This window comes from Scyliorhinus canicula, chromosome 6, assembly GCF_902713615.1.
Source record: "Scyliorhinus canicula chromosome 6, sScyCan1.1, whole genome shotgun sequence".
In the NCBI taxonomy this organism is placed as follows: Eukaryota; Metazoa; Chordata; class Chondrichthyes; order Carcharhiniformes; family Scyliorhinidae; genus Scyliorhinus; species Scyliorhinus canicula.
The window spans coordinates 66,671,046-66,683,823 of NC_052151.1; the positions used below are offsets into that span (position 1 = coordinate 66,671,046).

The following is a 12,778-nucleotide window of genomic DNA, read 5'->3' on the forward strand; positions in this document are numbered from 1 at the left end:
GAAGACTCTGGCACAACGTTATTAATTAATCTTCACTCAATGCATATGACTAAATCTAAAATAATCCACTCTAATTGGTGCTTGACAGGCAGATCTAGAAAACTTTCTTGCGTTCCTTTGCAATATGCAACTGTGCTTACCTTTCCTGATCTGGTTTAGTCAATTAGCATTTCCTGCACTGGATTCAGCATGGCACAATGCTCCTGTTGTTGACCTTCTGATCCACCTGTAGCCTCACCTTCTTTGCAGCAGCAACAGGATTTTTCTTACCATTACGAGGGAAGGTTATTTGTGGAATCTTACCATCTTTGGATTGGATTGAATTTCTTTATTACCACGTGTACTGAGGTACTGTGAAAAGTATTGTTCAGCATACAGTTCAGACAGATCATTCCATACATGAAAAAAAACATAGGGCAAACATAAATACACAATGTAAATACATAAATATAGGCAGCAGGTGAAGCATACAGGAGTGTAGTACTACTCAGTAGAGAATATGTGTGAAGAGATCAGATCAGTCCATAAGAGGCTCGTTTAGGAGTCTCGTAACAGCGGGAAAGATGTTTTTGAATCAGGAAGGGCGTGGTTTTCCAGCCCCAATACCCGCGGGCATCATCGAGGGTGGGACAGGAATATTTAAGAGCCATTAAAAGTTAACGGCCCTTGGCATGGCACAGTGGCGCAGTGCTGCCTCACGGTGCTGAGGGCCCAAGTTCAATCCTGTCCGTGTGGAGTTTGCACATTCTCCCCGTGTCTGCGTGGGTCTCACCCAAAGATGTGCAGTGTCGGTGGATTGACCAAGCTAAATTGCCCTTTAATTGGAAAAAAATAAAATTGGGTACCCTACAGCCCTCTAGATTTCCCTATCCTTCCCACAACAGTGCCTGCCGGTGTGGGGGTTGGAAAATCCCAACCAACAGGCCCGATTTAAGGGGAAAGAACAGAGTCCCATTTTGGGCTGTTTTAGAAGTGTTTTTCAGTGTCTGCAGCGCCGAGAACAGCTCCACTATCAAGCAAGACTCTGGTTTCTTTTCACCTTGGAGAGGAAAGCCCCACCGAGGCTGCACTTAGCTCGCGTCCTGCACTGACTGGCACATTTTAAAATATTGCCCTGATCTCTCGACCCCCCTCTGACTCCCCTCCACAGCCTCCGGACCTCCCCAACAGATAAGTTGGGGACCTTAGAGCCTCGCCGTCACCCCACCACATAAGGATAGGTCACTGCTGGACCCTATCCTTTATGCACGGACAACCTGGCACCCAAGCACCTTGACACTGGCAGTCTGGCAGTGCCACCTGGACCCCCTGGTAGTGCCAGGGAGGCATTGACAGGGTGCCTGGGTGGCAGTGCCTAAGTGCCAGGCAGGAAATGCCAAGGTGCCCAGAATACCACCCTGCCCAGAGCCTAACTGCTCATTTAAATATGCAATTCTGGATTGCGTTCAGCAAGGGCGAGATCCATTGCGACGTCTCACAAGGCATTCCGAGGCTTCTCACAAGATTTAACGGCCCCAAAGCATCATCAAGTCGTGTGTGACGAGGCCGTTCGATTGATCCTACCATGTCGGATTTAAGTTGCTATTATCGTGGAAATCATTTGGGAATTTCTCACCCTGTAAAAGAGATGAGATAATCTGCTTTCCAGCTCAAATGTCACCCACATTCTAATCTGAATTAAATATATAAGTTGCAATGTTAGGCTAGATTCTCTGGTCGCCGACGCCAAAATCGCATTCGGTGAACGGCCGGAGAATCCTAATTCCCGCCGAAATCAGGGGCGGCGCTGCTTTTGCGATGTGCCGTCCCCTCCAAATCAACATACCCACAGAATACGCCACGCCATGTATCGACGGCCTCAGGCCATTGCCTGAGGCCTGACCCTGATGCTCCGCACCTGACCGACCGAGTTCCCAACGGCATGGGACACATGTGGTCTCATCCACCGGGAACTCAGCGTGGCGGCTGCGGACTCAGTCCAGCGCCACCACAGTCAGGGAGGGCCGATCGGCGGGCAGGGGGGACATTATTCAGGGCTGGGGGCACTGTGGTGGGATGGTCCGGGGTATGTGAGCTGGCCGAAGGGGGGAGTATTTCACTGGGCTGTGTCCGCGAGCGGCCTCCGCCATGAGGTGCAGCCGCTGCAGACCACCACCGTGCGCATGCGCGCCCACTGACCCGGTAATTCTCCAGGGCAAATTGGCAGCTAGAGCCGGGTGTTCTACTCTGCAGTCCTGCTTGCCCCCCAGCAAAAAGGGGAATTTGTGGCCATTTTTCACCAGTTATCCTGCGCCACTATTCCCACGTTGGCATGGGGACATAGAATTGGAGAATCCAGCCCATTGTCAACTATTGGTGATGCACCATACTCCTAAAAGCACTAGGGAAGCACCTCCAGCAGTGACTTCACAAGAACTTCCAAATTCAACGGCAAGAAAGATGGTCCAATAGCGGCATTCTCTCCCAAGCTAACTTTCCCAGCATCAAGGAATTAATCACTCAAAACCGGCTCTGCTGGCTGGGTATCCCTGGATTTGCATGTGCCTGACACAAGGCTCCCAAAGTAACTGATCTACTTGAAGCTCAGTCTTGGCTGGAGATTCCCAGGAGGCCAACAGGAACATATTAGGGATATCTTCAAAACATCCTTGAAATGGTCAAGCATCCACACCGCCTTTTGGGAATTCCTCACTTGTGATTGGCCAAAATGGAGACTGTCTGTTTGTGAAGGCACCATTAAGAGACTTCTTGGGAAACACACGATGCTGAAATTGAGGCATCAGAGCCAATGTACAAACCTCCAAACAACTCATCTACCTGATCCTCCAAACCCTGCATGCGGCAGAGAAGGCGCTGAGAAACACCCTCCAAAACGCATCCAAGACGGGAGTCTGTTTCTGTCCTGTTAAGTCGCGCCCAGAAATTCTTTGGTTGAATCGCGTCCTTGGTCAGTGATTATTCCTCTTCATGTTTAAATGGAGATATTGGACGTGATTTACTGGCCTCGACACGCCTAAATTGGTGACGCTACGAGGCCGTCGAATCTCGCAAGAGATTCGCGATGCTTGAGGCGTTTTACAAGATTCAACTGAACAAGAAATTACCCTGCTATCTAATGGCACTCTGTTTTATTTTAGTGTCCCGGCGGGGAGTCCTCCCCCCCCCCCCCCCCCCCCCCCCCCCCCCCGAGGCCTAAAAAGGGGAACCCTTAGCAACTCCATATCGGGGTGTCTTCATTTTGGGAGGTGTGGGGTAATGCCTATGTATGCAGGGGTGGGGATGACATTACTTGTGGGTGGGGTGGTATGGGGGACCCACAGGTTCACTGAGAGATCAGGCACTCTTTCAAAATGGCGGGCCAACCTCTGAGGAGCTGGTCTGGCCAGCGAGTTCAGCTTCCCAGTGATGGAAACATTTCTGAGTGTGAGCTTGACTGGTGAGAAACTTCCCAAGGCACAAAAAATAACTCGGGGTGTGATCTCGCTTTTAAAAAATAGTCCTTTTGGTGCAGGATAAGTGCCTGAATCGACCCCACTATCTAATGGCATGCTGATATTTTAGTGCCCCAGTGGGGAACGTCTCCCCCCAAACTCCACTCAGCATAATTACCTGCACTGAAGAGCTCTGGCGAGCGGACATTTCCTCGTGCAGGAAGAGATCAGGATGCCAGTTTTATATGGCGGCCCGATCTCTCGACTCCACCCACTCCCAATGATACCCTCCCAATGCCCCAGTTCGCCGATAAGGGGGTCATTGAGCCCCCTCGACCCCCATGCATCCCACCAGGACCCCCTCAAGCTCGACCCCGGTACAGGCAAAATGCCAGCCTTAACATTGACAATGCCATCCTGGCATCCTGGCATTACCCCTGCCAGTCTGGCAGTGCCACCTGGGCACCCTGGCAGTGGCATGCTGGCACCCAGGTGGCACTGGCAGTCCCAACGTCCCTGGGGGGCACCAGCTGCACCAGGGTGCCACCCAGCCCAGAGGCTGACTTCTCTGAGGCCTCCGCTCGCCCGGGTGAACCCCCCAAGTACCGTTGCACCTGGTTCCCGTTTGTGAGGACCAGTACTGGACGCGATAGATGCCTGGTGGCCGTTAGGTCTGGCACGAGCACGGCTAAGTGAGTTAAATTAGTCATGCCACCCATTGTGTGCAGGACCTAGATGGCAAGGTCTGGCAAGATCTGGTTAGATCTCGCGAGGTGTAATGGCCATCGGGAATCCCGGGGTAAGCCTTTCTCAGGATCTTCCGGCCACATACCACACTGGTTCCGGCAGGACGCAGCCAGTAGATTGCACCCTATGTCTGGTTGAATAGTGGTGTGGATCTCACCCAAAATGCCAGTGTGAGTCCCTGCCAACTTTGCAACCTGTCAAAAAAACAGGAAAGGTTATACTGAGAGTGACTTACACCCTTATCCACCCCATTATTAAATGAATTGATTTCAAATGTTTTCCTCCAGCGTGCGATGTGATATGTAGGAACGTGGCTAGCATTACTGGTGTTCAGTACCATTTTTAGTAGGTATTGAGGGTGGAAATTAGAAAGAAGGAACACTATTGTGCTAACACTCAGAATTCCTTTGAGTTACTTTTGTCGTGATGAATAGTTTGACGTTTTTGAACGTGGTCAACTAGCTGTTGGTGATATTTTGTGGTGACAAGTGGGTGGTTGTCAATTTGGTTTTTACATCTCTTCATAGATCAAGATAACTTTGATCTTTTTGCAATTCAAAGGATCATGTATCATAAATGACCCCCCACTGTTGTTCACATGTGAACTTAAAATGTTTGCAAGCCAAATTAAATATTGAATTTAAAATCAAGTGCAGAGTTTTCCATGTTGGAGACTTAAGTGCAGTGTTGTGTGGGATTATTCAGCTGATGAGTGAGTTGGGTTCTAACGTTTGATCTTTTGCTTAAAACCTCATTCATCGTGCATAGATGAGCTGCTCACTGAATCACATGGAGGGGCGGGCACTGATTCATTCACCCGGCTTTACCTCATGGGGTCAAAGCTCCTGGCGCCATATTTAAACACCACGCAATCACACAAGTTATTCTCTGAAGGCCAGCGGTGTGATCAGAGGTTCTGGGATGGCCCCAAGGAACAAAAAGAGTGCACCCACGGTTTAGCAATGGCTCCTTAGAGGTTTTGATTGGACGCGTCCACCAGCACCGTGAGATACTTTTTCCCAGGGATCAAACCAGGAGGTTCACCAACCTCTGCTCACCATTCTGCGAAGTGGTGGCGAAGGAGGACAGCTCCATGGGCAACCACCAGAAAAATGGCATCCAGTGCAAGAAGAAGATGAATGATCTCACCCACACCACCAGGGTAAGTCAACCTTCTGCTGACACCAAACTCTCACACTCATCGTGGCATTTTCCACCCAAAGTGTAGCACAGATCAGGGATCACACACAATATTAGCGGGGGAAATATCAGCATTGAAAGCCTATTCACTAGCATCTCATCTACCATCTTGCACAAAATACATCTTCAGCCCTTACTGGGGAGGCCTCAGAACACACAGTAGACATGCATCCTTCCCAAACTCTTCTCCATCCTTTCTCATCACATTCCATCTATTTGTCTTCATGCAGGCCAAGCTCACCCACAACAAGAGAGAGAGGTCCCAGATTGGAGGAGGAACGGCCAACATCCAGGAGCTCTCCAAATTTGAGGAGAATGCTGCCGAGTTGACCAGGGAGGACAGGGACCACTCATGTGGTGAAGGTGAGATTGGCCTCTCTCAGCATGCCAGTGTGGATGAATCCTCCATGTGTTGATCACACCCTGGTATTCACTGTGAGTGACATGCAATGTTGTATTCAATCTGTTCATGTACTACATCTACTCTCCCTTGCATGCAGCAGTAGGTCTAGATAGACATGCACCGGCAACATAAGTCCCAGTCTCCAGCTCACATCAGAGGAGGATGATGAGGACCCATTTGAAGAAGACCCATCACTGCATTCACCTGCACCCTCCACCAGAGCAAATCACACACCCTGTTGGGCCACATATAGAGAATACGCTCGGAATCACACTTTGGGGATAAACCTCACTGATGTCTCTGCAGCAGTTACAGGCAATGACAGCCCAGGTCTCTGGCAATTGGAGGACTGCTAGACGACAGGCATATACTAAGTCTGAGTCAGGCGATGAGCTCTGGAAACAGCCATTGCAAACATGCTGGAGATGCAAAGATTGGCAGAGGAACATCAGGCAGAGTTGTGAGAGGCAGTCAACCTAGGGTGAAGGATGGAGGAGTCCGTCCGCGCCATGTCTGATGTTATGGCTCTGACATACAAGTGGCCCAAGGTCTCCATTGGAAGAGTGGAGGCCACCTTGGGAACCTTGGTCCAGCAGATTCAGCCGGATTTGTGTTGAGATCCGTTCTCCATCTCTATAGGCACTGGTGGGATCCATCAGCAGCTAGGTGAGAGGGTTGCATCTCCACCTCACTCCAGGTGTCCCTTCTCCTCAGGGAGTCAGGCAGGTGTCCTCAGGCACTGAGAGGGAGGGGTTCGAGCAGCTGGACACCCTAGCGCCAACCAGTGGTGACTCCGAGCATATCCAGGTGATCCTAAACACCTCTCCCTGTGACCCCATCACTTCCAGCTGCAAAGGCCAAGGAGGATGCACGTGCCCCAAAATAGGGTGGGGCACTCCAAATCTCGGTCCTCCAGAGAATGCCAGCCAAAGTAATCAAAAACAAGGCATGGTATTCAGCAGGCTGCCTCCACTTTTGTAGCGGATGTCAGGGATTCACCAAGACGCAGTGGTAGGGTTAGAAAGATTAAGAGATATTGATATCACTTCTGGCTCATGGGTTTTCACTCACTGTTTATATCATACACATTTGTAAATCCATTTGTTGCTCCTAACAATGGTCACGTCATTTGACTGCATCGTTCATTTGTATCTATGTGCCCTCTGTTGTGAGATTGACTGAAGCCCCCAGTCCATGATCACCTCCTTTTGTGAGCCTCACATTCATGTGATGTCTAGTTGACTTGCTTATGTTACGCATGGTGTGCAATGTCAGGGAAACGTGTCAAGCTCTTCAGTAACTGAACATTGTGTTCTGAACATGTATTTCTTTTTTGAAAAAATTTTAGAGTACCCAATTATTTTTTTTTCTAATTAAGGGGTAATTTAGCATGGCCAATCCACCTAACCTGCACATCTTTGAGTTGTGGGGCTGAAACCCATGCAGACATGGGGAGAATGTGCAAACTCCACACGGACGGTGACCCAGGGCCGTGATTCAAACCTGGGTCCTCAGCGCCGCAGTCCCAGTGCTAACCACTGCGCCACATGCCGCCCTCTGAACATGTATTTCTTACAAGGCACCATGGAGTTGTGCATGCTCAATTGCCCTCAGGGGCGGCACAGTGGTTAGCACTGCTGCCTCAGGCTCCAGGGTCCCAGGTTCAATTCCGTCCTCGGGTGATTGTCTGTGTGGAGTTTGCACTTTCTCCCCGTGTCTAAATTGTCCCTTAGTGTCCAATAAGGTTGGGTGTGGTTACTGAATTACGGGGATAGGGAGGAGGCATGGGCTTGAGGAGGGTGCTCTTTCCAATTGCTGGTGCAGAACTGATGGGCAAAATGGTCTCCTGCACTGTAAATTCCATGATTCTAATTTTGACTCATCTTCAAATAGAACATAGAAAAATACAGCACAGAACAGGCCCTTCGGCCCACGATGTTGTGCTGAACCTTTGTCCTAGATTAATCATAGATTATCATAGAATTTACAGTGCAGAAGGAGGCCACTCGACCCATCGAGTCTGCACCGGCTCTTGGAAAGAGCACCCTACCCAAGGTCAACACCTCCATCCTATCCCCATAACCCAGTAACCCCACCCAACACTAAGGGCAATTTTGGACACGAAGGGCAATTTATCATGGCCAGTCCACCTAACCTGCACATCTTTGGACTGTGGGAAGAAACCGGAGCACCCGGAGGAAACCCATGCGCACACGGGGAGGATGTGCAGACTCCGCACAGACAGTGACCCAAGCCAGGAATCGAACCTGGGACCCTGGAGCTGTGAAGCAATTGTGCTATCCACAATGCTACCGTGCTTCCCTTAAGAACAAATTAATCTACATTCCATTATTCTACCATAATCCATGTACCTATCCAATAGCCGCTTGAAGGTCCCTAATGTTTCTGACTCAACTACTTCCACAGGCAGTGCACTCCATGCCCCCACTACTCTCTGGGTAAAGAACTTACCTCTGACATCCCCCCTATATCTTCCACCATTCACCTTAAATTTATGTAATGGTTTGTTCCACCCGGGGAAAAAGTCTCTGACTGTCTACTCTATCTATTCCCCTGATCATCTTATAAACCTCTATCAAGTCGTCCCTCATCCTTCTCCGTTCTAATGAGAAAAAGCCTAGCACCCTCAACCTAGCTGGCTTTATTGCAAGTGCCTATGCACAAGACCTGCAGCCATGATAATAGCTCCAGCCATTTGCACATCACTCCTCTGAGGTCTCCAATCCCTCACTTCCCCCCCTCCCAATTCCATAGGTGCCAAATGCCCCACCAGAATGTCAGCCAGCCTCAAAATCTGGCCGTCTGTCACCAGGAAACAGAGATAACAAATAATACTCAAATCCTGACATTAAATTTGGCTATACTTGGGGAAAGGTGTTCTTCTTTGTTTCCTGAACATTGAGCAGTCATCACTCTCCTGCCTGGCCTCCAAGCTAATATCCAGTCAATTGTGATTTTGCTGCATTAAATTCATGGACCATTGGTGTTGAATGATTTACAACCGGGAGCAGAGTGGCGCAGCGGAAGCGTGCTGGGCCCATAACCCAGAGGTCGATGGATCAAAACCATTCTCTGCTAGTTACTCTGAATGATTTACAATGAGAAATATTCCATTATTTTATTGTTTGGGTAAAATGCAAGACAATTCTATGTCAGTGCACTTTCAAAGGTGCCTGCCCCTAAGTAGCCACAGTGCTTGCAGATCCATTCTCTAGGATCCTTTTTTTAAAAAAAAAATTTTATTGAAAAATTTTGAATTTATACAACAACATCAAACCATACTAAAATTCCAACGATAACAGTAGTGACAACAATAATGAACCTTCATCCCTCCTCAATGAACAACCCAACATATTAACAACAATTTAAATTAACACAATGTTAAGTTACATAACCGTAGCGAAAAAGCTGCTGCTATTGACCCAGTTACCTATCTCTGAGCCAGAAAGTCCAGAAAAGGCTGCCATCGTTTATAGAACCCTTGTACTGATCCTCTCAGGGCAAATTTGACCCTTTCCAACTTTATAAATCCCGTCATGTCACTGATCCAGGTCTCCGCGCTTGGGGGCCTCGCATCCTTCCACTGCATCAAGATCCTCCGCCGGGCTACTAGGGGCGCAAAGGCCAGGACACCGGCCTCTTTCGCCTCCTACACTCCCGGCTCCACCGCAACTCCGAAAATCGCGAGTCCCCACCCTGGTTTGACCCTGGATCCAACCACCCTCGACACCGTCCTCGCCACCCCCTTCCAGAATTCTTCCAGTGCCGGGCATGCCCAGAACATATGGGTGTGGTTCGCAGGACTCCCCGAACATCTGGTGCACCTGCCCTCACCCCCAAAGAACCTACTCATCCTAGTCCCGAACATGTGGGCCCGGTGCAGCACCTTAAATTGGATGAGACTAAGCCGCGCACATGAGGAGGAGGAGTTGATTCTCTCCAAGGCATCTGCCCAAGTCCCGTCCTCTATCTGCTCCCCAAGTTCCCTCTCCCATTTAGCCTTCAGCTCCTCCACTGACGACTCCTCCACCTCCTGCATTACCTTATAGATGTCAGACACCTTCCCCTCTCCGACCCACACCCCCGAAAGCACTCTGTCCATCGTCCCCCACGAGGGCAGCAAAGGGAATCCCTCTACCTGTCGCCTAGCAAACGCCTTTACCTGCAAGTATCTGCACATGTTCCCTTGGGGAAGCCCAAATTTATCTTCCAGTTCCCCCAGGCCCGCAAACTTCCCGCCAATAAACAGGTCCCTCAATTTACTGATGCCCACCATTTGCCACCCCCTAAATCCCCCATCCTTGTTCCCCGGGATGAACCGATGGTTGCCACCCAGTGGAGCCTCCATTTAGCCTGCAGGCTGCGCCTCTCCCCCAACAGTCCCTCCTCTGGTACCTCTGCGTACCTCCTGTTTACCTCCAGCATCCTTCCCATCAGTCTATCCCTCTCACTCCTCTCGCTCCTCTCCCTGTGTGCCCGGATGGATATCAGCTCCTGACGAATCACTGCTTTCAGGGCTTCCCAGACCACCCCCACCTGAACCTCCCCCGTATCATTTACCTCGAGGTACCCCTCAATACTTGCCCGGACCCTCCTACTCACCTCCTCCTCCGTCAACAACCCCACATCCAACCGCCACAACGGGCACTGGTCCCGCACCTCCCCCATCTCCAACTCTATCCAATGCGGAGCGTGGTCAGAGATTGCAATGGCCGAATACTCGGCCTCCTCCACTCTCGGAATCAGTCCCCTACTCACCACGAAGAAGTCTATCCGAGAGTAGACCCTATGTACGTGGGAGAAGAAAGAGTACTCGCGTGCCCTCGGCCTCACAAACCTCCATGGATCCACCCCACCCATCTGGTCCATAAACCCTCTCAGTACCTTGGCCGCCGCCGGCCTCCTACCCGTCCTAGAGCTGGACCGATCCAGTGAAGGATCCAACACCGTATTGAAGTCCCCCCCCCATGATCAGACCTCCCGCCTCTAGATCCGGGACCCGTCCCAACATACGCCTCATAAAGCCCGCATCGTCCCAATTTGGGGCATACACACTAGCAAGTACCACCTTCTCTCCTTGTAGCCTGACCCTAACCATAACATACCTACCCCCCTTATCCGTCACCACCTCCGATGCCTCAAACAACACATTTTTCCCCACCAGAATCGCCACTCCCCGGTTCTTCACATCCAACCCAGAGTGGAAAACCTGCCCCCCCCATCCCTTCCTCAGACGGACCTGGTCCGCCACCTTCAGGTGGGTCTCCTGAAGCATTGCCACATCTGCCTTTAGCCCCCGCAGATGAGCAAGTACCCTCGACCGCTTCACCGGCCCATTCAACCCTCTCGCATTCCAGGTGACCAACCGGATCAGAGGGCGTCCCGCCCCCCTCCCCCGTTGACTAGCCATAACCCGTCGACTGCCCGCCCCAGGCCAGCACCCCCTGCCCGACCCAGTCCCCACAGCGACAACACCTCACCTCTGTCCCCCCGGCCCCCACCAGCTCCTTCCTGATCCTGCCAGCAGCAACCCGGTATTCCCCTTTCCCCCCCTCCCTCCCTCCCCAGGCTAGGAACCCTCCTAGCCGCGAACCGTCCTCCATTGTACTTCCGTGGGTCAGCTAACTTCTGCTGACCCCGGAAACTCCCGCCAATAACCCGACCCCTCCCAAAGTGGGATCATCCCCCATCCTATCCCTCCTCCAGGCACCGCTCCAGCGCGGGGAAGAACCAGTTAAGGCCCCGCCTCCCCCCGTCATCATCTCCACTCCCCAGCCCCGCAGCGCGGGAAACCAGAGGAAAGCCCGCGCTTTCGCACTGCCCCACCACACCCTTCAGACGCAGCTCCCAAATACCAGCCCCACTCCATACCCCCAACCCGACATAGAATACAACAAACCCCCCCAACCCTCCCCGCAAGATACAAAACTCAAACAATGCCCCATAGCAAAAAAAACAGAACAACACCCCCATAAATAACCATATCAAAATTGCAAAAGTACAGAAAAAGAGAACACAGCAACAGCAGAAACCAGCAATAAAGTATTACAACCGACCCCGCAACCTCCAACCCCTAGTTTAAGTCCAGTTTCTCCGAGCACACGAAGGCCCACGCCTCCTCCGGGGAATCGAAATAATAATGCCGGTCCGAATAAGTTACCCACAGGCGCGCCGGCTGCAACATTCCGAACTTTATCTTCTTCTTGTAAAGCACCTCTTTCGTCCGATTAAACCCGGACCACCGCTTAGCCACCTCCGCACTCCAATCCTGGTAGATCCGTACTACCCCATTCTCCCAGTTGCTGCTCTTCACCTTCTTGGCCCAGCGCAGCACACATTCCCGATCACTGAACCGGTGGAACCTCACCAGCACCGCACGCGGGGGTTCATTCTCCTTCGGCCTCCTGGCCAGTACTCTGTGTGCTCCCTCCAGCTCCAAGGGCAGATGGAAAGACCCGGCCCCCACTAGCGAGTTCAGCATCGTAGCCACGTAGGTTGTCAGGTCCGACCCCTCCAGCCCCTCCGCAAGGCCCAAGATCCACATATTTGTCCGCCTCATGCGGTGATCAAGCTCCTCGAAGCGTTCCTGCCACTTCTTGTGGAGTGCCTCGTGCCCCTCCACCTTACTCACGAGGACCACGGCCTCCTCCTCTCGTTCAGTGGCCTGCGTCTGCAACTCCTTGATGGCAGCACCCTGGGTCGTCTGAATCTCCGAGAGCCTTTTGTCCGTTTCCTGCAGAGAGCTCAGTACCTCAGCCTTGAAATCTGCAAAACAACGCAGGAGAGCAGCTTGTTGCTCCAGGGCCCACTGCTTCCACTCCTCTGGAGCTCCGCCGGCCGCCATCTTGGATTCCTTCCCCCGTTTTTTCTGGGGAGCTGCTGCCGTTTTTTCCCCCTTTCCACTCCAAGTTCGAGTCATGAACTGCGGGGAACGTCGATCAGCACACCTTCTCCCACCGGGAGACGTCGAAAAATT

At 51.5% G+C, this 12,778-nt stretch overlaps 1 protein-coding gene and 1 non-coding gene across 2 annotated transcripts in view; both read left to right on the forward strand.

Annotated features, from left to right (window-relative positions):
- LOC119967204 (cAMP-specific 3',5'-cyclic phosphodiesterase 7B-like) overlaps window positions 1–12,778 on the forward strand; it is a 211,383-nt gene that overhangs the window by 63,855 nt on the left and 134,750 nt on the right. The window lies entirely within an intron of this gene.
- On the forward strand, window positions 8,809–8,880 carry trnam-cau. The gene has a single exon. It is a non-coding gene; the product is annotated as a tRNA-Met (tRNA).